The 26,737-nt window shown below is 42.5% G+C and overlaps 1 protein-coding gene across 2 annotated transcripts in view; it reads right to left on the bottom strand.

Annotated features, from left to right (window-relative positions):
• The window catches only part of LOC124609405, a 501,321-nt gene that overhangs the window by 199,401 nt on the left and 275,183 nt on the right, over positions 1 to 26,737 (bottom strand). The window contains exon 1 of one of the 2 annotated variants that reach the window (XM_047140071.1): positions 14,927 to 15,163. The exons of the other annotated variant lie outside the window; for it this stretch is intronic. The gene's annotated coding sequence lies outside the window, so the exon portion shown is untranslated. Of the gene's footprint in view, positions 1 to 14,926; positions 15,164 to 26,737 lie in introns of those variants that run through there. 2 annotated transcript variants of the gene reach the window in all.

Raw genomic sequence — 26,737 nt, 5'->3', positions numbered from 1 at the left:
TCCACTGGTGTAGAATATTTGATTATCTGTTTTTATATTGTAGATTAGCAAGTATCCTAACTTATTACTAGTGGAAAATGCAATCGTTACATTGCTTTTAGACACTGAAAACCTTACCGAACAAATAAGGAAGAACATGTTTAACCTTTTGAGGTCAGCATAAGTTGGTTTATTCATACTGTCGTCGCACATCACGTCAGTCAAGAGGCACATTTGTTTACAACGGTTTAAAACACTTCACAGTAGTAGTTTAACCTGATGCAATCGAAGATGAATTGTATTACATAATATCAGAGATCTGAGATATAAGAAGTTGATAAATGCAAGTAATAAATTTAAAATACGGCTTTAAAATTATTAAAATAGCTATGGCTAGCGAAATTGTTTGTTAATTTAAGAAAGATGCAGAACTTCCAACTGTTCTAACAGATTTAGAGTCTTAGCACTGGCTTCACTGTGTAGTGCTGTCAAATTGCTGCTGAATTTTTGATTATCTGTTTTTATATTGTGGACTAGTAAGTGCCCTAATTTGCTATCAGTGGAAAATGCAATTGTTACATTGCCTTGGACAACAAATGTGCCTCGTGACTGGCGTGATATGAAGACAATATGAGTAAACCAACTTATGCTGACCTCAAAAAGTTAAAAGTGTTCTTCCTTGTTTTTCACTGATTTTCTACTCTTTTTCACATATTTCCGCATTCAAGATTCACAAAATACGAGACCTTACATTTAACTTTCTCAAAACAGGTAAATGAATTTCACCTTACTCAAGAGAAAATGTAAGTTTTGTATTAGACAATTTGCACCTGAAGATGGACCCACAAGGTCCGAAATGCATCGTGTAATTTGAGAAAACATGACAAATTTGTGGCTGCGGGCGATTTTATTCAAACTTTCTGTGTACTGAAGATAATAGCGCCCACAGCTGCAAAATATGGATACAATTAAAAAGCAAAAAGGTAGTTTCACGACAGTGCAGCTACTGCAATTCTGACAGGGTCGGCTCGTTACAGTGCTGGCTCTAGCACACACATATCGCCGTGCGGGGAAGCCACTTGCAACAGTTCGCTCGGCTCCCCTCTTCGGAGGTTCGAGTCCTCCCTCGGGCACGGGTGTGTGTGTGTGTGTTGCCCTTGGCCTAAGTTAGTTTAAGCTAGGTTAAGTAATGTGTAAGCCTAGGGAACGATGGCCTCAGCAGTTTGGTCCCTCAGGAACTTACGACAAATTTCCAAATTACACACGAATCGGCCAGTGGTTCGCCGAAAGACTGCACAATCTGCCTTGGAACACTGTATAGACATCCCTCTTTGAAAAGATGTAAGACGTTGTTGCTTTTACTGTGATGGCTGAATAACAGAAAAAACACATGACTAATATACGCGTTGCTGCTACGGTCGCAGGTTCGAATCCTGCCTCAAGCATGGATGTGTGTGATGTCCTTATGTTAGTTAGGTTTAAGTAATTCTAAGTCTAGGGGACTGATGACCTCAAATGTTAAGTCCCATAGTGCTCAGGGCCATTTTTGACTAATATAGTGAAACTGAGGCGTCCCTCGCTGACATACTCAAAACATATTCAAAACAGCCGTCTACTTGGAAGGGGATATATCCAGCAGAAACGGATGTACGAAAACAGTAGCAGCCGCTAGCGCAGTCTGTTTCATGGACACGACGGGTGCCAAGACTGCTACAGAGATAGCAGGGAAAACCAGTCCGCTGTAGACGTCAAATCAGCTGCTGGCAGTTAAAAGTGCCATACAACACGAGGGACTAACTGTGGCGCCTATAATACAAGTGTTCTGGAAAAGATAAAGCGCCTGTGTAAGACTCAACAGACAAAAAACATGCTGATGCATTATTGCACGAGAGCTGGAACTACATTACATGAAACTATCCGCAACAAAAGTCATTAATGGTAGTCAACCGAGAACCGATCCTAGCAGCGATACATTGCTGTAGTATATTTCCAAGTTCAGGAATAAGTCATTTACTGAATTCGTTTTTTTCTACCTAGTTGATCATATATTAAATGGTCACTGACTTTCCTAATTAAAAAAAAGTACAGTCTAATTAAGAGTACACTTGGCACCCAATCGACCTTCTTACATTTAATACATTTGTTGAAATATCTGTTTCACGGGTGTAAGCGATTACTTATAACAAGTTTTCCGTATCACCTTATCAGCTGCGTTCAAAAGAACGTCAGTACTAAAGATTTTGTTATATCCACTTATTTTATTTACCGTATGGCAAAACTACATAACTGACGCTTAAAGGACAAAAATAAGATATAAAAAACATGAAAATATTAATAAACTAGTATAAATTAAAGCAAGCGAATATTTAGAAACGTTAATAATTCAATAGTTCAATCATAGCTCTATGTCCAGGGAACTTCATCTTGCAAAAACCTTTGGGCAGGCACTGATAAGTGGTTTCTAGTCTCCTTTAAATCTTCGTAATGGGCATCCACGAATAATGTGGTCTACTTTTAGCGCCATTGTTCTACAGTCAAATTCAGGGCTGTGTGCGATCCATCAATCTTGCTGATGTGATTGCTTCTAGCTCACCTAGGAGTGCAGTATTTGGCAAGAGAACACTGTAGATCTACCTCTACATGCAACTCATTAAGTCACCGTACGGTGCATGGTGGAGGGTACCACGTACCACTACTAGTAATTTCTTTTCCTGTTACACTTGTAAATAGAGCTAGGGTTAATCCGACCCCGCTGGGATCCCAAACACTTAAGAATTGGTAGCACTAGCATTCTATACGCCGTTTCCTTTATATATGAGCTACACTTTCCCAAAATTTTCTCAATAAAACGAAAACGATTGTGCTGCTATGTGGCGTGTAGACAACCTCTAAGATGGTACCACAGGCAATGTTCTGCTAGACTACAAATCTGCATAAACAGATGACGGTCAAACTAGATACTGCGTCTCTGCCGGCCAGATAAGAAGATCCGCTGACTCAGTAATAAGTATGATTTTTTACAAGCATCATAATTTACCTTCCAAGAGCTGCTAATAATTATTACTTTATTCACGATCAATTTCAGTCTTCACCATCGGGTATCTTAAAGACATTTACAACAGCTTAATGGCAATATTAAAACAGTGGTGTCACACAGCATATATTGTAGTTGCCAGTATGCAGGGTGTCCCACACGAAATTATGCAACCTGACGGTATAAGTAGAACGAGTGCTTGGTGTATTTTATTATTGACAATCTATTGTATTTTACTACTCGACAGCAGCAATGACATAACTTGCCCAGATGGCCGAACGCGTCAAGGCGCCGCTGCCAGGATACGCGGAGACGAGCCTCCCCCGGATTACCGACGAGGATTTGTGAGCCGGCTAGGCTGGATGTGGTTTTTAGGTGGTTTTCCGCATCCAACTACATAAATACTGGAATGTTACCCACGTCCCGCCTCAGTCACATGCTACAAAAGAAATTTGGAAAACGTTCTCAGACTTGAAGAAAGACTTTCTCTAGACGAAGACAATGAGATGCACAAAATTCTATCCCTTGGGGAATGGTGGGGCAGGAAGGTCACCAACTACCACTAACGATGCATCGACCCGTATAACAACGCCGATCCCGGGGAAGAAACGGGGAAGGGAAAAGAAGAATAAGACAGCAGCAATAACATACGATGGATTTTATGCTATTTAACGTCACAGTTTTAGTACTGTCATATAAACAGCTGTAAATGACTTTCAGATAATCGATGATGATCTGAATATTGAATTAGGTTGTGTATAAAAAGGAATTTACTGGCCGTTTTTGATGGTTGAACTACGACGTTTTTTAAATACTTGTGAGTGCACCACCTTCACGAAGTATTAGAATGATTTTTTATGTAAGTGCAGCTGACAGTTTGTTGTGCGAACTCTCCGATGTAATTAAGCTCCGACTCATACTTGTAACAGAGCGTGAAGTTTCCATTTTTTACCTCTGCAATAGCCAAAGAATTAAAATAAATTCCTGAGCATTTCCAGAAATCCTTTACACTGCCTCTGAGGTGACTGTGAGCTGCTAAGTGTCTAGGTTGTTAGGCGTTCGGCACTCGCCTACGTACGTGAAGTCGCTAACCCACGATTTGTGGTGGCGCCCGACTCTGATGTAGTCTGGTTCGAGTCCAGGTGGGAAGCATATTCAGAGCCAGTATTTGGACAGTAAGAAAAGAGGTGAGGTAGTGGTGTAACGTTACGAATCACCTGACTTTGTGTTAGTGTCCTAGATTCAATTTAAAACCTTCTATCTGCAGTAGCTCATGGAGTGGTAAAGTGTTTTTATGCTTATTCACCACTCCTTCTTCACACCCTCCTGTGGCGTGATGAGGGGAGGGTTTGATTCACACATGCGTGAATAAGATGACATAGTGTCCCCCTACAACCAACCATTTCAGCAACATCCTCGGTGCCACTCTTGCACCTATGTTGAGCACGTTGAAAACGTATCTGTCACAGACTTCGGCTGCTCCAATTCAGTCTCGTAGTCGCTCTAGCACCTGAAGGTAGGCAAAATTTACCTAAGGGTGTCGAAGGGACTGCCTAACCCTAAGCTCTAGAGCAGCTGCTAGGCTAAATTGGTGTCGAAGTTTCTGACCGATACATCTTCAAGGTTCTCAATAAACGTGCGTGGGTGGCAACGAGGATGTTATCGAATTAGGTGATCTTACCACTTTATTCACGCATGTGTCAATGTCTAACCCTCCCGTCGTCTCGCCACAGGACTATCCCTTCCGGCGGTCTTCTCGTGCCGTTTCTGGGCTGCGGTGTGTCTGGATTGTATTCCTTGGCCACTAACCGCGTCATGTCAACGCTGGGCGTCGAAGTTGTGACCTCCATCGCAGAGGCGCCAAAAGAAGGAAAGAGGGGTGTGACGACCTTCCCCTCACGTGATACGTCCACGGTGGCATTGGACAAAATTGTGGTGAAGTTTGGTGCCAACGAGACATCATTAACCAAACTTACACGTGACATGAGCTTCTGAGGTGCGGATTTTTTCCCGCATGTGTCGACGACACCTTGCTGTCTGAAGCGTCCTCGAGCCCGTAGGTTACGTTGCAGGGCGCCAAACTTTTGCACCATTACAAAGCAAAGTTGCACGCACCTTTGAGCCAAATTTCAGACTTCAGCGTCGCAATGGGTGGGAATCTACTGTGTTTCGAAAAAGTTACACGCTCCAATTCAGACGCTATAGAGGCAGAGAGCTGCAAATGTATAGACATGAAGGCTGTAGAATGATAACAACGTTTTTTATTTTAACAAAACTTTTAAAAGTTATCACATAAAAAAATCGGTGGCATTACTTTTCAGCACGCCCTAGTAGGAAATCATTTAGATAACAATCTGAGCAGCGTGCTTAGATTGTTAGCTGATGGTGCGCTCTTTTACTGTCTAATAAAGTTACGAGAAAATCAAAGCGAATTGCAAGACAAGATATGTGTATGGTGGGAAAAGTGGCAATGGGCCACAAACAGTAAAAAAATGTGAGGTCCTCCACATGAGTACTAAAAAAAGACGAACCAAAGGTTGCGTAACAAATATACTAAACAGACTGCATACACTATGCTTGTCCGTTGTATTTTGTAGTATTGCTGCAAGGTATGAGATTTTTGGAGTAGTGCTGCGAGGTACGAGATCCGTATCACATAAGATTGGGCGAAGGCATCGAAAAAATTCAAAGAAGGGCAGCTCGTGTTGTATTGTCACCAAACAGGGGCGAGCGCTACGGATTTGGAAAGATAGTCGGAATGTCTTTTATTAAAATGTAGCCTTTTTTTGTTTCGATGAGATTTTTTCACGAAATTTCAATCGCCCACTTTCCTCTCCGAATGCTAAAAAATCTTTACTGCGAGAAATGACCATTGTAATAAAATAAGAAAAATAATAGTTCTCGCGCGGAAGAGTCGCACGGAAAGAATGTGAACGTGGTTTTATGTGAATCATCTGCCAAACACTTTAGAGTGAATTGCGGAGTAATCGTGTAGATGTATGTGTATAATCCTCTTACTTGTGTTCTATTAGACGGATGAAGACAGTAAGGTCGGGAGCCCCAATGGTACGTAGGCTATGTACCGGCACTAAGTTTCGTGATTATCCTTCCCTTCGTCTGTAATAACAGAAATAACAACACTGCACTGCATTCATCAGTCATCCTCTAGAAACAAATACACAAGTGACATTTCGTAACAATTTGAAGGACTTTGTCCAGGACTACAATTAAAGATACTCGCATCCGTCCCCAAAGCTAATTTCCTGACCATGAGACTGACCTTGACATGTTGGGCAACGATGTATGTAACATTAAATGCCACTTGATGAAGAACCAGTGCTAAGATTGACGAATGCATACAAAAAAAAATCGTGACGGATAATTCAAATCATAACGTCAATATTGCTTGTTTCCAATTTAACAGCCGTATTGTTTGCTGTCACGTTCGGTATAATTGCTTAAATACATTCAGCGTTCCCACAGAAAATAATCCTTCCTTCGTGAAACGGTGACAAAAGCGAAACTGAGACGACGTACCTACCTATAAATCGTAGGATTTTATGCATGCAATTGTCGGTATGCCTCGAGGAACTCCGCATCATGCCTCAAAGGGTAGCATAACTAGCAGGCGAATCAGGCAGGATTGTATACGGCGTCTCTGACTCCATTACAGAGAGGAGTTGATCACAGCCATATTTACTCACACAGGCAATCTACTACACTGATTTATAAAATTATTTGATAGCCAATATCTTTGTTATTCTCTGTGATAGATTCCCATGTCTGAGGGACTAGTGATGTCTAGAACAGATTGTGCTGAAGATTTTTGTGTGCCGTTATATGCTTTCTCGGACATTCACTAAAACCGGTGATTAATTGCTAACCGTAGCCGATTGGGCAAAAAGAGCATCGTGCAAAGAGAGTTGCCATTTCATTATTACAAATTTCCACCGTTGCGCAACTTCCTTGCGTCTCAAGATAATCAAGGACAAAAAATTAAATTTGTTACATCGAAGACAAAAAAAACTTGTATTATGCTGGTGTCGGGGACTGAAGCCTTAAATTATAGGACTGTATCAACAATTTAAGAAGGGTCAAGTAGCAATATTCTTTTTTATGCATTTAGTTTAACGACAGACAAGTCGTGTGGCGATTATCTCCTGTTCCTTTTTGTTACTTAATACGCAGGTATTAACAGGTTCGTCAGTCTCCCACAGGTTTCAACGTGTCTACCTATTTAATCCTTTGACGATAGTAAATATACATACTGCTGATCTTAAATACTGTTTATTACTTTATTTACTACCAACAGTCGATTTTACTCGTATTAATGTATTCACAGTAACTTCTCTGATAAATAAGAATACAATTTTTATAGCTTGAGCTATCAGCGAACAAGTAAGTAAGGACTGATATCTTCTGGTATAAATTCAATTCGCAGTAACAATGCCTGCAGTATAAAGTATAAAATCAATAATGGAGATGTTTGAAAGCAATATTTAGATAGTTTTCTTCTGCGTCTTTCTCGTAACCAAATAGATTGTCGTGAATTCAGTTCCTAGATACATCCAATTTTACTGATTATATGCTGTGAAATGCTTCGTCTAGTGAAAATGAACATTGCAGATAATATTGTTTCACGAAGTATCTCAAAAATGTTAGCAGCTGAGATAGCAAAAATTATTTCCGGTGGCAGAGAACTTATGCGACGATTACTAAAAATAAACAACATGACGAAAACAGTTTATGCACACATTTGAATGTATTAGCTATATTACATACTCATTTTTGACTGGTTTTCATAGTTAGAGGTATGATACTAACATTCGAAAATTATTACTTTTTGTCTGTAAGAATGACTTTATGACGGTGTCCAAGTTCCACGGCGTTGAAGTTTAGACCAATCGTGAAGCGAAATGTTGGGAAGAGCTTACAGACGAGCACGCAGAAGACTTAAAAACAGAGAGGAAATTGGTTTTGTCAAGTGGTACATGGACGGCGACCTTTATTAGTGAACCACAGCTTATAAAGACGACTAATTACTTGTGAAAAAGTAACAGTGATTGACTCTTATTATGCAACGTTAGCTGGTGAAATGAAAAAGACATGGCCTAGAATAATCAGAGAAAATGTGTTCTAAAACGAGGACACCACACCTGCTAACACATTGGTCTTTGCGACTGATAAAGTGTTCCAACTGAGTTTCGAAATACACTACTGGCCATTAAAATTGCTACACCACGAAGATGACGTGCTACAAACGCGAAATTTAACCGACAGGAAGAAGATGCTGTGACATGCAAATGATTAGCTTTTCAGAGCATTCACACAAGGTTGGCGCCGGTGGCGACACCTACAACGTGCTGACATGAGGAAAGTTTCCAAACGATTTCTCATACACAAGCAGCAGTTGACCGGCGTTGCCTGGTGAAACGTTGCTGTGATGCCTCCTGTAAGGAGGAGAAATGCGTACCATCAAGTTTCCGAGTTTGATAAAGGTCGGACTGTAGCCTATCGCGATTGCGGTTTATCGTTTCGCGACATTTCTGCTCGCGTTGGTCGAGATCCAATGACTGTTAGCAGAATATGGAATCGGTGGGTTCAGGAGGGTAATACGGAACGCAGTGCTGGATCCCAAACGGATCGTGCAGCCACGTCTCGATCCTTGTGTCAACAGATGGGGACGTGTGCAAGACAACAACCATCTGCACCAACAGTTCGACGACGTTTGCAGCAGCATGGACTATCAGCTCGGGGACCATGGCTGCGGTTACCCTTGACAGACAGGAGCGCCTGCGATGGTGTACTCAACGACGAACCTGGGTGCACGAATGGCAAAAAGTCATTTTTTCGGATGAATCCAGGTTCCGTTTACAGCATCATGATCGTCGCATCCGTGTTTGACTACATCGCGGTGAACGCACATTGGAAGCGTGTATTCGTCATCGCCATACTGGCGTATCACCCGGCGTGATGGTATGGGGTACCATTGGTTACACGTCTCGGTCACCCCTTGTTCGCATTGACGGCACTTTGAACAGTGGACGTTACATTTCAGATGTGTTACGACCGGTGGCTCTACCCTTCATTCGATCCCTGCGAAACCCTACATTTCAGCAGGATAAAGTACGACCGCATGTTGCAGGTCCTGTACGGGCCTTTCTGGATACAGAAAGTGTTCGACTGCTGCCCTGGCCAGCACATTCTCCAGATCTCTCACCAATTGAAAACGTCTGGTCAATGGTGGCCGAGCAACTGGCTCATCACAATACGCCAGTCACTATTCTTGATGAACTGTGGTATAGTGTTGAAGCTGCATGGGCAGCTGTACCTGTACACGCCATCCAAGCTCTGTTCGACTCAATGCCCAGGCGTATCAAGGCCATTACTACGGCCAGAGGTAGTTGTTTTGGGTACTGATTTCTCAGGATCTAAGCATCCGAATTGCGTGAAAATGTAATCACATGTCAGCTCTAGTGTAACATATTTGTCCAATGAATACCCGTTTATCATTTGCATTTCTTCTTGGTGTAGCAATTTTAATGGTCAGTAGTGTAGTTCGCCACTCGATTTATTCACAGAACGCGATTTTTTTCCTGCTTCCTAACCTCAAAAATGATGTGTATGTTAAGAGATATTCGGATTTTTTTTTGGTTATCTATGTTTTAAAAGAACATTATTCAGAGTTAGAAACAAACTGAGGCGAAAAACAAATGGAATCTCATTGGACCGAGTTCATCGAGCTCAATGCAGATTTTTGGGAAATATGGTTTAATAAAACCTGTCATAGGTTACATTCAGTTCGACCTGGCTGATATTATTGTTGATGGTACAGTCCTAGATTGTTCTTGAAAGCAGAAGTTCTTTTCATGGCCGAAATAGGCATTTTTTTTTTTTGTTACTCGCTGAACAGTCTTTAAATTTAGTTCAAAAATAGCTTCAATTTCTCCGTTCCTCTTTAGGCAAATGGTTGCTACTTAAAGCAATTTGTTACGCCTTGTTCCTCAAAGCAATGCTCCAATATGTATCCACCTTAGAAACCGGCTGTAAGTGGTCAGTTCGAACATTCGGCTAACCGTGGACTCTGCTATGCGTTCCACAAGTCCAAGTACACACTTCGTTTGCGACTGCTGACAGTAGGAGGTATGTAAATAAAGAACAGTGTGGCTGGGTCGACTTTACATTGCGCGCTGAGGAAATACGTCTTTCAACCCATTGGGAAACACAGGAATGAAATAGTGATTCCACTCAAACTACGTTATAAAGTCGTGCGAACATAGACGATAATCTAATAATACTTCATAAACTAAACAGAGACTACAAAATGAATCTCTCAGCAGTGTTAGAAATTTTCATCCATAACAGAAAACATAGACACGACGTACTCGGTGATTGACCTAAGATGGTGGTAATGACCTTTTTAGAAGCTTCTCAAGCGTGCTAGGCGATACACAACAAATTTTAGTGCTGTCTACTCATTAGTGATGGAAATATGAAAACCTGAACTCTGAGTTCAAACCATGAAATAGATACATTATCACATATATACTGAAATATATGTGTATAACTTTTTAATACGAGTCTTTATTTATATGACAACATTCTAAATATGTAAACACATATTTGCATGTTGTCTATATCTTTGATTCGTAGCGTTAGCCATGGATACAAATGTATATAAATAAAACGAACTCAGTTGTTCTTTTTGCTGGAACACCTTGTAAGTAGCTTTGTTTTTATTTATAACTAGCGAAACCGCAAATGCTTCACCATTGCTAAACACGTATGTAGACTGTATATACATCCTTACGTGGGGTATCCCTGGAAATTGTGTCAGGGCGCAAATTTCGGCTCCTCGTTGTGACTTTGCCCACTTCGAAGGTATGGAACTCGAAATTATGATAAATCAAACAGAATATGAAGGAAAGAGGCTCCTTTGTGTTCGTTTTTATTCTTTAAGTTTTTTAGTTTGGTATGAAATACAATTACAAAACTTCACGCTACACAACTGTTTCGTTTTCTGAATACTGCGTGATAAGAATATGAACTGGCTTTCTCAACTACCGGTTCTTGAAAGGGAAACATACAACTGAGCATGCGAAAAATTTGCCTAGTTGTTTAACTGATCTGCCATCGTAAACACCGTCTCCGAGAAAGAAATCAAAACTACACATTTTCACAGCACACACGTGTGTGCGCGTGTGTATATGTGTGTACCAATTTGAGGTTAGGTACCCTGGTCCGGAAACCACCAAGCCGAAAGTTACTAGCGAAAATCGTCATAATACCTCTGACACTGCAGGCTCTTTGCTTTCCTTATTTTGGGAGGAGGTAGTATGGACCTAAAAATGAGAAAAGTCCAGTAAACATGGGCTCTGAAATGCATATCTTAGGGGCAATGAGGACTTCCTCTTCTTTACTAATGTGAAAAACATCTCTTCTACTGAACAAGTGCTCATAGCTCTTTAAGATATGTAATGTTTACTGGACAATTTTTTCTTGTTTTGCCCCATACTAAATCCTCCAAAAATATGAAACGCAAAATACTTTCAGTAGACGAGGTCCGCTGTCAGATATATCAGAACGGTTTTCGCTTATAACTCTCGAGTGGATCCTTTCCGAACCAGGGTACCTTACCTCAAATTGATATGTTTACCTTTCTCCATCATCCCTGAAAGTTTGTAACATCATGGACTCATCATGTATGTTGTATAGATGTGTGGCTTGTCCCAAATTAAGATAACAAAGGACATATAAGAATTAATTTGTAGCTTGATTACACAACTAGATGCATACTAGAGAATGAATTCTCCTGTAATTAACTGAAGGTTGAGGGTTTAAGCCTCGAAATGAGTCGTCAAGAAAGTAAGTGTGCGATACAGATATTAATTTCCGTTAATTGAAATTAAAAGAAATGTAACCCCTTATCAAGAACTGTGTTTTTCCCCTTTCATCAAATTAATGATGCTCTTCATCAGTTGCTGCAGCAAGTAAACCGAGATATAGAGGTTATTCGTTCAGTGATGTTCCCCAATCGATTAAACGTTAATTAAACTCATTCTTTTTAGTGTGTCTAGAAACAGATAAGCAGTTCGGCAATGACCGTATGGTCTAATGTACATCACACAAAGAGATAACTGGATATGGCCCTGATAAGACTCTCATATTCTTTAGCATATGAAGAGATAAGTGTTCCCTAAATGGAATTCGCATTTAGGCCTAATTTGTTCTAAGGATAGATCCTTAGCCAAAAGCAATTTAAAGTTGGTACACATAATACACAAGTCCCCTGGTCTAAATAAAAGTTTCATACAAGAGTCCAGAGGCACTGGAAATGTTCAGTAAGCGCCAGGCGCGTAGCCACTAACTCTGAAGCGGAATCCCAACACACGTGTTAATCTCTTTCGGAGCTGTTGCACGATTAACAGACCAGAAAATTTAACTATTGCATAGACACGACGATTCGTGAGAGTTCGCATATAGTTGTGTACGCTCTCGTGGTTGTGTCTATGACGTCAATGGTGCTACGAAGCACTACTGCTTGCAAAATGCCATAGTTACAACGAATATAGAGAATAACAGGGGGTTTTAAAAGGCATCATTTTACAGTTCTTCAGAAAAATAGGTCTCAAGAAAATTAAAAATGCGTTTAGTTACACCGAGAGCGCAGTGAACAATTCAGAAATCTTCCTTTTCAGTCAGTATTCTAATGCCAATCATTACTTGCTGCTGATGTAAACTGACACATGATCCATTATCAACGTGATCTGTTTTTGGTAAATCTTTTTGGTACTAGGTATAATTTGTGTTGGAATACATCTGCGATCGTCAGTTAATTTCTCGGAACCATTTCGACTTAATAGGGGTTCCCGAGCCAAGGACGTATCCGCCAGACGTGTGGAGCAATATGCCGCGAGGCCTAATATGGTTCTTCACTGTTAGAATGAAACTCAAATCTCAAACTACCTGCAACTCTCTCTGGCGGTATACAGTACATTACTACAGCGTATAACATTGTCATATCTTGACTTACAGATGTCACATATGAAAAACATACGGGGTTTGGCTGTAGAGGAAGAACCAAGTAAGCTCTTCGCTAACATATTATATGTTGGGAAGTATGAAGCTAATAGTGAGCAGCAGGAGTGGTGCATTGAGGCACAAGCCGTGAACCAGTCTCAACTATTGTCAAGCGTAACAATGAACTCAATTTCTGAGAGGGAAAACACTGGCCGATGGTTTCGCAACATAAGCATCTGTCAGTCGTTTCTGCCTGTGTGTGGCTGGCGTTACGCCAGCAACAGCCTCGGCGCATTGTGGATAACCTGATAAAGCCAGATCAAACAGCACCTCTGACAGTTACATCTCTTTAAGACATCCAACATTTCTGCATACCAAGATTCCGTAATGTCGATGCACATTGAACAGCAGTATTACAGAGCCATGCAACCATGCGAAGTTTTTCAGTCTGCATATTAAGCAAGAACTACGGAAACTAAGGAGAAATTTGGAAAGGTAATTAAAGTTCTGGGAAAAGAAAAAAAAACTTTAAGATTTGACGATGACATTATAGTTTACTTAGAAACTGTGAATGACATGGAAGATCAGTTGAACGGAATGAATATTATCTTGAAAAGAGGCTATACGATAAACATAAAAAGGAGCAACGCTATTTAGTCGTATCAAATCAGGCGGTGCTGCAGAATTAGATTAGTAAATGAGACACTAAAAATAGTAGAGGGTTTTGTTATTTCGGTAGCAAAATAACTGACAATGGCCGAAGAAAGATGATATGGAATGTAGGCTGGCGTTAGCAAGAAAACATTTCTGAAAATGAAAAATTTTTGTTAACATCGAATATATGTTTAAGTGTTGAGAAGTCTTTTCTGAACATATCAGTCTGTGGAAAAGCCTTGTAAAAGTGAAATGTTTACGGTAAACAGTTCAGACAACATGAAAATACTCGTAGAGTGTTTTAAAATGTGGTACCAACGAAGATCAGATAGGGAGATTGGATAAGCAATTACGAGGTACCGAATAAAATTCTAAGGAATGGAAATTTATAGCACAGCTTCACTAAAAGAAGGGATCCTGAGGCATCAAGGAATCGTGAAGGGAAGGCAGTGTGAGAGATGAGAATGGTAGGGAAACCAAGGTTTGGCTACAGAAGGCAGGTTGAAATGTGTTGCAGTTATTATGCAAAGAGGCTTGTACAGGATAAACCAACGTGGATGGTCGCATTATGTCAGTCTTCACATCACAACACGTTGTCAATAAAGCGCAGCGTTGACAAGTTAGCTTAGAAAAGCAGTACCCGCTTTCTTTCTTTAAACGCAATCTCCTACCTTTCCCACATTAAAAAAACATTTAGTATTTCTGAACTGTTAGTAACACATGTTTCGAAACAAAACAGTATTCTGAATTAAGATACTTAATTCATTACTGGCGTATTTTCAATTGGGGTAAGAACAGCATATATTGGGCTTCTTTTGATAAGAAAATTCCGTGTCTAGAGCTCACGCAGTGCAATACAATTGGTAAAATAGCTTAGCAATAACAAAAAAAAAAAGAAAGAAAAATGGTAGTGCTCAATCCATCTCTATATGTAGCAATGACGGAGGTAAATAATGATGAGACGCATTATAAATTCTCCCATAACCCTGAGTCAGTCTTTGTATTAGTACTGAATATGTGCTGGTGTAAGTTGTTGCCTAAGACTGCGGCCATAAATACCGTAACACTTTATAAATACATAAACATATTTCGGTAAGTGAGTAATTTTTCAGATAAATACGTTAATAACCATTTATATTACATTAAAAAGTAATCAATAAACTGCGTAATTGTACATATGATGTTTCTGTGTTAGCTAAAAAAACATAGCAGTTACATACAACACACGCGCAGCTTTACCTGCCATATTGCCGAATCCAGACCAGCCACAACAATGGTACACAGCGACTCTACAGCTGATCAGCAGAGACGTTTACGAGGCTATTCGGCGATTCACAGGTCCGAGATATCAGCAAATTTGCAGAACTGCGCGCACTCAGTGATGCGGTCTAGCGGAAGACAGCCATGGGTCACTGACAGGCGCACGTAATTTGAGACAGGACGCACGCACAACACACGCACTGAATCGCTGGTTGTCGTTGGCGAGACTGAAGGTCGCGCTCCGTGGCCGCTACTTCTCTGCGGCGCTGCCGTCGCCCGGGCCTCCCACTGACGTCACGGCGGGTTTATTCTCGAAAGCAAGAGAGTATTTTCATATCACCCGCGCACATACGCCACGCTGTAGTGGTCCAAGCATCCATCATCGAGGTTATTCTCTTAGAGGTTCTCTACCAGGAGCAGACGCGTAGGTAAGCAATTATCCGACAGTAAGCACCGTCAACATTTACTACTTCGAGGCCCTGTTGAGCGCGCACGAAAGATGTTCAGTGAATAGGAGACAGTCTACGCGACAAAAACCAAGCAGAACTTCAGAGGGGAGTTTCCGATAAGGGGTATTATCTTACTGGGGTTTACTTTAGACACATTCCATCGTTGTCCACAAGAAAAAGAAAGAACTATCAGCTAAGACAACTTAAACCATTGCGCATAAAGCCTTGCTGTAATGAAAGACGGATCCATGGTTGTGTTTATTCTCGTTCTGTTCAGACGTCAGATCAGATTCGCAACTAGGCAGTACTGCAGCAGCAGTTGTCGTCACCAGTTACGCTACATTATCAGGACAAACCTTGAAATGGGCAGCGCGGAAAAGATCTATGAGCAGCAGGTTACTTTCAGGGTTTATAGAAAACAATGGCGCTTTCAAAATAAATTCCGAGAACAGGCGATAACAACTGGCAAAATGTCACGAACACTGGAAATTATTTTCGCTGAGTAACTGCAGGGATTTTCAGAACTACGGCATTCTATAACGAAAAACAGATCGCCTTAAAACGCAGGCTCGGAAGTAGAAGCAAAGAGAAAGTGTCGCGCAGTCGCAAAGGAGAAAAACTTGCGTGCGACTTATTCTCAAGTATTGCTCTGGCATATGAAATGTGGAATGTTCAGCAGGGTGGATTAAAAGAGCGAAGGGAACATGGCCGCCTGCAAAAATTTATTCAGGAAAGCGAGGGGGGGGGGGGGCGGGGAGACAAGATTGACAAGGGCAGGCCACGGGCCACGACGTTGGTAATACAGATTCACTTCAAACTTTATACACCTCTGGTAGGCCGTTAAAACAACGTAATGTGCAAGTAGTAAGGTGTGCACTACCCTGGCAATTCCGAGAAAATCGCCAAGAGAAGTTCCACGCGTCTATTATGTGGCTTATGTATCTGTGCGCAGTGCCAGACGTTTGAGTTCAGGGTGGGCCACTGGAGCCGGCACGGTAGCTCAGCGTGTTCGGTCAGAGGGTTTAGCTACCCTCTGTAATAAAAAAAACTGAGCAAACGGATCAACGAACAAACTGAACGAGTGTCATCGGACGTCCGCTATGAACAAATTCAACGAACAATATAGAACAAAAATGAGATAAAAAAAGCGTGTTCGGTCAGAAGGTTAGCTGCCCTCTTTAATAACACAATTGAATTAACAGATCAACTTAAACAGGTGGCATAGGACGTCCGCTCAGAACAAATGCAAGGAACAATAACGACCTAAATGAGTTGGTTAGCGTTAGCGTTCGAACCACGTAAGATGAACATGTGAGTGGCAACGGTTCGATGCCGCTCAAACTCAATTTTTAATCTATAGTTGTTTTATCACATGGTTTGCGCCCAAGCTATCGGAAGAAAGAGAAATTTTTCAAAATGTCAACGAGGTGTGTTTTCCCTTAGAAACTCTGAACATTCCCTGTAAATGCGGGAAAACTGCATTCATTCGATGTGGTAGGTGCCAATTCAATTTATGTTTTCCATGTCTGTATGAAAAATACCATCCTGCAATGTGTGATAGCGAGAGTACATCCGACATGTAACTGTACATTACTGAGGTGGTCTGGCACATTGTGACTTACGTCATTCGTATCATTATACATCGAGGTTTCACTTCGGTTTTCCAAGCCTATCCCTCGTTCTTGAAAATTAATTAAAAATAGTAATAATCCAAATAACATATGAAATTCACTACAGCTTCATGAAAATGGACGTGGTCTTTATTTTCATTATATTACCTCTTAAATGTCATATAAATTAAATAATGTAGCCAGCGATGAAAAAATAGAGATTAAAAAATAAATGCTAATGAGATTCGAACCGTCGCCTCGTTCTGCATCCTCTTGCTACGAACGAACGCAAACCACGTGACCACATCGATTTTTTAATAGCTATACCTTCGCACACATACATCAGGTACATAACAGATGCGTAAAACTTCTCTTGCGATTTTCTCGGAATTGCCATAGTAGTGCACCTTAAAATATGTGCAAAGTTTGAGGTAAATCCGTGATCCCAACCTCGTGGCCTCCCCTTGTGAGTTTCGAGACACTTCATGTCACAAGAACTAAGCCAATGTAACGCTGCAACTGGCTAAAAGATACATTTAAAGGAATCACGGGCAGTTGTATTTTTGTTCAGCGAGTATAACACTGTTACGGAGATGAAAGACGACTTAATGTCCACACAAATCTTGTTGATGAGATCAGAGAAACAATATCTGGGACAGACTGCAAAACATTACCACTGCTTCCATCGTATATGTTGGACAGGACTATGAGATAAGATGTAATAGGTGCACAAGAGAAATATATACCTTTTTACCACGTTATATTTTGGAGTGAAACAGGCAAGGGAGGGAATAATTACGGCCGCAAACACAAGCGTCACACCGAATTACGCCAGGCCACTAAATCAGCCGTGGCTGACCTTTTTTATAAAGACTGGCCATACTATGGACTATGAAAAAACAAAAATACTCTGTCAATCCTCCTACTTCTGGGACTGCGTTACTAAAGAGGACATCGAAATCCGACTACAGGACGATCTAATTAATAAAAACAGCGGCCTTCAACTTAGGCTTGTAACCCTGCACTCAGCCTGGAGACAAAGATGCGGTCCCAGAGATCGAGGACGGCCTCCGACGGCGGGAGCAGGGAGAGTGCAGACCCCAGTTCAGACCCAGGCGCCGCTTCCCCCATCACCTCCAGCAGCCGCCGCGCCGGCCGCACCGAAGACACGAGGACAGGAACGGTGGAGGGGGTAACGGCTAGTATACAGGGTGAGTCACCTAACATTACCGCTGGATATATTTCGTAAACCACATCAAATACTGACGAATCGATTCCACAGACCGAACGTGAGGAGAGGGGCTAGTGTAATTGGTTAATACAAACCATAAAAAAATGCACGGAAGTATGTTTTTTTAAATAAACCCCGTTAGTTTTTTTAGCACATCTGAACATATAAACAAATACGTAATCAGTGCCGTTTGTTGCATTGTAAAATGTTAATTACATCCGGAGATATTGTAACCTAAAGTTGACGCTTGAGTACCACTCCTCCGATGTTCGATGGTGTGTATCGGAGAGCACCGAATTACGTAGGGATCCAAAGGGAACGGTGATGGACCTTAGGTACAGAAGAGACTGGAACAGCACATTACGTCCACATGCTAACACCTTTTTAAAGGTCTTTTTCACTGACGCACATGTACATTACCATGAGGGGTGAGGTACACGTACACACGTAGTGTCCTTTTTCAATTTCGGAGTGGAATAGAGTGTGTCCCGACATGTCAGGCCAATATATGTTCAATGTGGTGGCCATCATTTGCTGCACACAATTGCAATCTCTGGCGTAATGAATGTCGTACACGCCGCAGTACATGTGGTGCAATGTCGCCACAGGCTGCCACAATACGTTGTTTCTTATCCTCTGGGGTTGTTGGCACATCACGGTACACATTCTCCTTTAACGCACCCCACAGAAAGAAGTCCAGAGGTGTAAGATCAGGAGAACGGGCTGGCCAATTTATGCGTCCTCCACGTCCTATGAAACGCCCGTCGAACATCCTGTCAAGGGTCAGCCTAGTGGTAATTGCGGAATGTGTAGGTGCACCATCATGCTGATACCACATACGTCGACGCGTTTCCAGTGGGACATTTTCGAGCAACGTTGACAGATCATTCTGTAGAAAAGCGATGTATGTTGCAGCTGTTTGGGCCCCTGCAATGAAGTGAGGACCAATGAGGTGGTCGCCAACGATTCCGCACCATACATTTACAGTCCACGGTCGCTGTCGCTCTACCTGTTTGAGCCAGCGAGGATTGTCCACGGACCAGTAATGCATGTTCCGTAGATTCACTGCCCCGTGGTTTGTGAAACCCGCTTCATCGGTAAACAGGTAGAACTGCAACGCATTCCCTGTTAATGCCCATTGACAGAATTGCACTCGATGATTAAAGTCATCACCATGTAATTACTGATGTAGCGACACATGAAACGGGTGAAAGCGGTGACGATGCAGTATGCGCATGACACTACTTTGACTCAGTCCACCGGCTCTCGCAATGTCCCGTGTACTCATGTGTGGGTTCATAGCAACAGCAGCGAACACACCAACTGCACCCGCTTCTCCTGTGACGGGCCTGTTACGGACCAGTTTGCGTGCTACGACCATACCTGTTGCATACAGTTGGCGGTAGATGTTTTGCAATGTGCGGCACGTTGGATGCTCTCTGTCCGGGTACCGTTCTGCATACACCCTGCGGGCTTCAGCTGCATTTCGTCGACACTCGCCATAGATGAGTATCATCTCCGCCTTTTCAGAGTTCGAATACATCATGGTCACAGTTCCTACAACACTACACTATCACAGACGTCTGGTAACACGGTGTACTACAGTTGGTCTGCGTGCGGAGACGAATGCAGAATAACAATAGCAGCAAGCGCTACATGCGGACACTGCGACAGCTAGACCAAACCACAGCCGGCCGGTGTGGCCGTGCGGTTCTAGGCCCTTCAGTCTGGAACCGCGTGACCGCTACGGTCGCAGGTTCAAATCCTGCCTCGGGCATGGATGTGTGTGATGTCCTTAGGTTAGTTAGGTTTAATTAGTTCTAAGTTCTAGGCGACTGATGACCTCAGAAGTTAAGTCGCATAGTGCTCAGAGCCATTTGAACCATTTGAACCAACCAAACCACAACAGTGAACTACGGCCACACTCGTAAACACGGTCGTCATCGTAAACATGTCCCTGCAGATGCTGCTCGTCGACCGTGGCCCGTGTTTGTTACAACACGCAACTGAACGTCGGAGGTTTCAACGTCAACTTTTGGTTACAATATCTCCGGATGTAATTACCATTTTACAATGCAACAAACGGCACTGATTACGTATTTGTTTATATGTTCAGTTGTGCTAACAAAACTAACGTGGTTCCATTTAAAAAAACGTAGGTTTGTGTTAAAAAGCATACTTCCGTGCATTTTTGTATGGTTTGTATTAAACAATTACACTAGCCCCTCTCCTCACGTTCGATCTGTGGAATCGGTTCGTCAGTATTTGATGTGGTTTACGAAATATATCCAGCGGTAACGTAAAGTGACTCACCCTGTATATAGGGCGCCGAGAGGAACAGCACAGCAATCGTCAGGAACCACCTGAAGATGGCAGCGTGTACGTCTGCCGAAATATTGTGGAGAAATTACGACGCTACCCGACAACTGTTCAAATTCAAAACGGCACAAATCCTTAGCCGCCACGTAGTAGGCAATAGCTTGCGAAATATGTATGTAGAGGTTAATATCGACATTAATCTGTTACGAAAACAGGAGCTCATGTTGGAAAGAAAGAGAAACAAAGCTATTACAGCACGTCTTGTGTTGGAATTCGTTGATTTAATCTCCACTGTCCGAGACCATAGCGGAAGGTCACAAAAGGCTGCAAGCAGTTTATTAAAACGTGGAATTACATCCTTCATCAAGGAAAACACTGAATATGTTAAAAAATATTGATTCTACGCTAAAAACATGTTACATCATGCGGTAAAGGATCTGAGACAGTTTGTAATATAGGAGTTCAAAAAAATTTCTGAAAGAACAAGTACCATATTAAGGAAGCTAGCTACCTTATCAATTTCAGTAGCAGGAAATAAGTTAATTATTTATAACTTGGAGGCAGGCACGATTGTTTCCTTTAATCAAAGAAAAGTCACAATCACAATTTCAAAACTTAGACAAGAAGTAGAGCACATGACTCGGTAATAATACATCGCAATTACAAACCATGAATTTATTTTCGGAGGTACGTTTTTTATTCGGCCAGTTCCACTGATGTGCTCATCATCATCATCATTTAAGACTGATTATGCCTTTCAGCGTTCAGTCTGGAGCATAGCCCCCTAATAAAATTCCTCCATGATCCCCTATTCAGTGCTAACATTGGTGCCTCTTCTGATGTTAAACCTATTACTTCAAAATCATTCTTAACCGAATCCAGGTACCTTCTCCTTGGTCTGCCCCGACTCCTCCTACCCTCTATTGCTGAACCCATGAGTCTCTTGGGTAACCTTGCTTCTCCTATGCGTGTAACATGACCCCACCATCTAAGCCTGTTCGTCCTGACTGCTACATCTATAGAGTTCATTCCCAGTTTTTCTTTGATTTCCTCATTGTGGACACCCGCCTGCCATTGTTCCCATCTACTAGTACCTGCAATCATCCTAGCTGCTTTCATATCCGTAACCTCAACCTTGTTGATAAGGTAACCTGAATCCACCCAGCTTTCGCTCCCATACAACAAAGTTGGTCGAAAGATTGAACGGTGCACAGATAACTTAGTCTTGGTACTGACTTCCTTCTTGCAGAAGAGAGTAGATCGTAGCTGAGCGCTCACTGCGTTAGCTTTCCTACACCTCGCTTCCAGTTCTTTCACTATGTTGCCATCCTGTGAGAATATGCATCCTAAGTACTTGAAACCGTCCACCTGTTCTAACTTTGTTACTCCTATTTGGCACTCCATCCGTTTATATTTCTTTCCCACTGACATTACTTTCGTTTTGGAGATGCTAATCTTCATACCATTGTCCTTACATTTCTGATCTAGCTCTGAAATATTACTTCGCAAACTTTCAATCAAATCTGCCATCACAACTAAGTCATCCGCATATGCAAGACTGCTTACTTTGTGTTCACATATCTTAATCTCACCCCGCCAGTCTATTGTTTTCAACATATGACCCATAAATAATATGAACAACAGTGGAGACAGGTTGCAGCCTTGTCTTACCCCTGAAACTACTCTGAACCATGAACTCAATTTAGCGTCAACTCTAACTGCTGCCTGACTATCCATGTAAAGACCTTTAATTGCTTGCAAACGTTTGCCTCCTATTCCATAATCTCGTAGAACAGACAATAACTTCCTCCTAGGAACCCGGTCATATGCCTTTTCTAGATCTATAAAGCATAGATACAATTCCCTGTTCCACTCATAACACTTTTCCATTATTTGGCGTAAGCTAAAGCTCTGGTGCTGACAACCTCTAAGAGGCCTAAACCCACACTGATTTTCATCCAATTGGTCCTCAACTAATACTTGCACTTTCCTTTCAACAATACCTGAGAAGATTTTACCCACAACGCTGATTAAAGAGATATCTCTGTAGTTGTTACAATCTTTTCTGTTTCCGTGTTTAAAGATTGGCGTGATTACTGCTTTTGTCCAGTCTGATGGAACCTGTCCCGACTCCCAGGCCATTTCAGTTATCCTGTGTAGCCATTTAAGACCTGACACTCCACTGTATTTGATGAGTTCCGACTTAATTTCATCCACCCCAGCTGCTTTATTGCACTGCAATCTATTGACCGTTTTCTCCACTTCCTCAAATGTGATGCTATTTCCATCGTCATTCCTGTCCCATTCTACCTCGAAATCTGAAACATTACTGATCGAATTTTCACCCACATTGAGCAACTCTTCAAAATATTCCCTCCATCTGCCCAAGGCATCCACAGGATTCACCAGCAGTTTTCCTGACCTGTCCAAAATACTTGTCATTTCCTTCTTACCTCCATTTCGAAGACTGCTAATTACACTCCAGAATGGTTTTCCAGCCGCTTGACCCATAGCCTCCAACCTGTTTCCAAAGTCTTCCCAAGATTTCTTCTTGGATGCTGCAATTATCTGTTTGGCTTTGTTTCTTTCTTCAACATAACTTTCTCTGTCTACCTGAGTTATAGTATGTAGCCATTTTTGATACGCCTTCTTTTTCCTTTTACAGGCTGCCTTGACTGTGTCATTCCACCAAGCTGTTTGCTTCATCCTACCTTTACACACTACTGTTCCAAGACATTCTTTAGCCACTTCTAGTACTGTGTCCCTGTACCTTGTCCGTTCCTTTTCCAATGACTGTAATTGACTACATTCAACTAACTGGTACCTTTCTGGGATCGCTGTTATGTACTTGTTCCTGATTTCCTTATCCTGAAGTTTCTCCACTCTTATCCTCCTACATATGGACCTGACCTGCTGCACTTACGGCCTCACAATCCCAATTTCACTGCAGATTAAATAATGATCAGTTTCATCAAAGAATCCCCTGAATACACGAGTGTCCCTCACAGCCTCCCTGAATTCCTGATCTGTTATTATATAGTCGATGACAGATCTGGTTCCCCTGCCTTCCCAAGTAAACCGGTGAATGTTCTTATGTTTAAAAAAGGAGTTTGTGATTACTAAGCCCATACTGGCACAGAAATCCAAGAGTTGTTTCCCGTTCCTGTTGGCCTCCATATCCTCTCCAAATTTACCCATAACCTTTTCATACCCTTCTGTTCGATTTCCAATCCTGGCGTTAAAATCACTCATGAGCAGAACACTGTCCTTGTCCTTTAATCTAACAACTACATCACTGAGTGCCTCATAAAAACTATCCATCTTATCTTGATCAGTCCCTTCACAATGCGAATATACTGACACAATCCTAATTTTCTTGCTAGACACTGTCAAATCCATCCACATCAATCGTTCGTTTACATACCTTATTGTAACTACGCTGGGTTCCATTTCTTTCCTGATGTAAAGCCCGACACCCCATTGTGCTATTCCTGCTTTGACTCCTGACAGGTAGACCTTGTATTCTCCCACTTCCTCTTCTTTCTCACCCCTTACCCGGATGTCACTAACAGCTAAAACGTCCAGCCCCATCTTACTTGCAGCCTCTGCCAGCTCTACCTTCTTCCCAGAGTAGCCCCCATTGATATTAATAGCTCCCCATCTCATTACCATTTGTTTGCCAAGTCGTATCTTAGGAGTCCCTGGTTTGTCAGTTAGAGGTGGGACTCCGTCACCTCCAAAGGTGCGAGGCATTTTGCTCTGATTGTTGCCAGCATCATATTTAAAGTACCAGGGAAGCATTTTGCTAGCCTTACTTGCCCCGAGTCCCATTGGGTATTACCCCTAACGGTTGAGGGACTAACCAGTTCCACTGATGTGCTCAAGACGGGTAAATTCCTCATTCAAATCGTTATACGTACATTTCACACACAGTCTGTTAATGTAACTAGTGCGAAGAGGCACACAAAAAGGCGATTCAAATCGGTGGCCTTCACTTAATGCAACCACAGAAGCTGTCTAGCTTTGACATTAGAATATATTTGCGGTGCACGACGTGCATCTCGTTTTGGAACAGCATGAGAAACGCCAAAACCGAGAGTTAGTGCCATAAACAGCAGTACAGCACGCGTAGTGACGTGTGGTATGTTGACCACCACAGAAAGTAACTGCCATTCTTCTTGAAAATCCGCTCTCAGCCCGATAATCGTCTAGAGATTGCAAGAAGACCAGCTGCGGTAGCCTACTGCTCGCGAAAACATCCTGAAGACGGTCTACGGGGTGCAGATAGGGAGAGCGAACAAACTACTCCTTCCTCGGAGTTGTTTGGTATTGAGAATATTTATATGTGAGAAGAACTGCTTTTTAAACTATTACTAACGACGTTTGCCAATAGATGAGAACAGCTAACGAACACCCTCGTCACAACACAGAATCTACATTTATTTTAATTAAATCTTCACTTGGTTATTCACAAGTTCTGCAATGCTGTAATTGCGCTGTTGCGTTCTTCCCACGATGCATCTTGCGCGTTTCGATGGGCCATCGGTGATGATATCGTCTGGTATCTCCGAGGGCAGCGAACATGTGAAACTGAACTGGCTTTCTTGGTCTATGGAATGTTAAGATCATAGATAGCGGTGCTTGGGTTGACGCCGTATGCCTCCAATTCCGAGAAACTATCGATCCACCCCCGCACGATCGCCTAGTGAACGAAGTACGAGCTTGTGAAATGCTGGAATAATAACCAAGCTGAAGACTTCCTATCAAATAGAACACATTATGTCATTCTCAACAGTGAGAAATCGTCTAATTTGAAAAGAAGTTCGGTTGCACTTAATTTTTATTTTGTTTTAGTTGCTGCTACTTACAACTGACCTGCCACCTACTGACTTAAGACTAGTCGTGTTTTCACAATATTGAAAGGTACATGACATTGTATTGTATGTTAACCGGGGACCTAGAAACGACGGAGAGGCTCCGTCCCCGCCGCAGCCGCAGTGGCCCGCAACCCCACCACGACTACCACAGTCCACCCCTCCGCCGCCCCACACCAAACCCAGGTTTATTGTGCGGTTCGGCCCCCGGTGGATCCCCCAGGGAACGTCTCACACCAGACGAGTGTAACCCCTATGTTTGCGTGGTAGAGTAATGGTGGTTCAAATGGCTCTGAGCACTATGGGTCTTAACTGCTGTGGTCATCAGTGCCCTAGAACTTAGAACTACTTAAACCTAACTAACCTAAGGACATCACACACATCCGTGCCCGAGGCAGGATTCGAACCTGCGACCGTAGCGGTCACACGGTTCCAGACTGTAGCGCCTAGAACCGCACGGCCACTCCGGCCGGCAGTAATGGTGGTGTACGCGTACGTGGAGACCTTGTTTCTGCAGCAATCGCCGACATAGTGTAACTGAGGCGAAATAAGGGGAACCAGCCCGCATTCGCCGAGGCAGATGGAAAACTGTGCACAGACTGGCTGGTTCACCGGACCTCGGCACAAATCCGCCGGGCGGATTCGTGCCGGGGACCAGGCGCTCCTTCCCGCCCCCCTTAGACCGCACGGCCAACCGACATGACATTACTGTCACATGTTGCTACGTGATTCTGATTAAGTTTTATCACGATTTCGTGGTTAATTTTATTCAGAGTGTACTGGGGGTATTTGCTACGAGGAAAGCTTTGTCATTTTTTCTCATTAGGAAGGTGTTCCCTCGGTGTCATCTCTGGACCCTCTTTGTCGGCAGAAGGGCGTCAGTAAATCTCAATAAGAGGGGGGGAGGGGGGGGGAGCTGGGGAGTTTTCGTAGAAGCAGAGCGAGTCTAGTCGCTAAGGTGGAATTAAGGCTGCGGCCTGCTTCGTGCTTTCGTAGACAGAGCCTGCACCTTCCTACCGCTGAGAGGAAAGCGTCCTGCCGGCAGACATCCCCAGAGAATAACCGAGCACGACATTTTTGCCTATTCTGTTCGGACATCAAAGGGTGATACACCGAAAGGCTGGCCGACCATCGTGGGAAAGTCCGTTGCTTTCGCTTCAAAATTTGGTGTACCCAATCGAATGGAGTCGTTCCGCCACCGTGTTCGGCGTGAAGACGCTGACCAATCGATGGGAGTCTGCTTCCTCACAGTACCAACCTCTTGTGAGTTTTGTACGCCAATTGTGGGGAGTTTCTGCAGTGTTCCC

The sequence above is a fragment of the Schistocerca americana genome, chromosome 1 (genome assembly GCF_021461395.2).
Source record: "Schistocerca americana isolate TAMUIC-IGC-003095 chromosome 1, iqSchAmer2.1, whole genome shotgun sequence".
Classification (NCBI taxonomy): domain Eukaryota; kingdom Metazoa; phylum Arthropoda; class Insecta; order Orthoptera; family Acrididae; genus Schistocerca; species Schistocerca americana.
The sequence above is the reverse complement of the archived record's forward strand: the minus strand, read 5'-3'. Positions and strand labels throughout refer to the sequence as shown.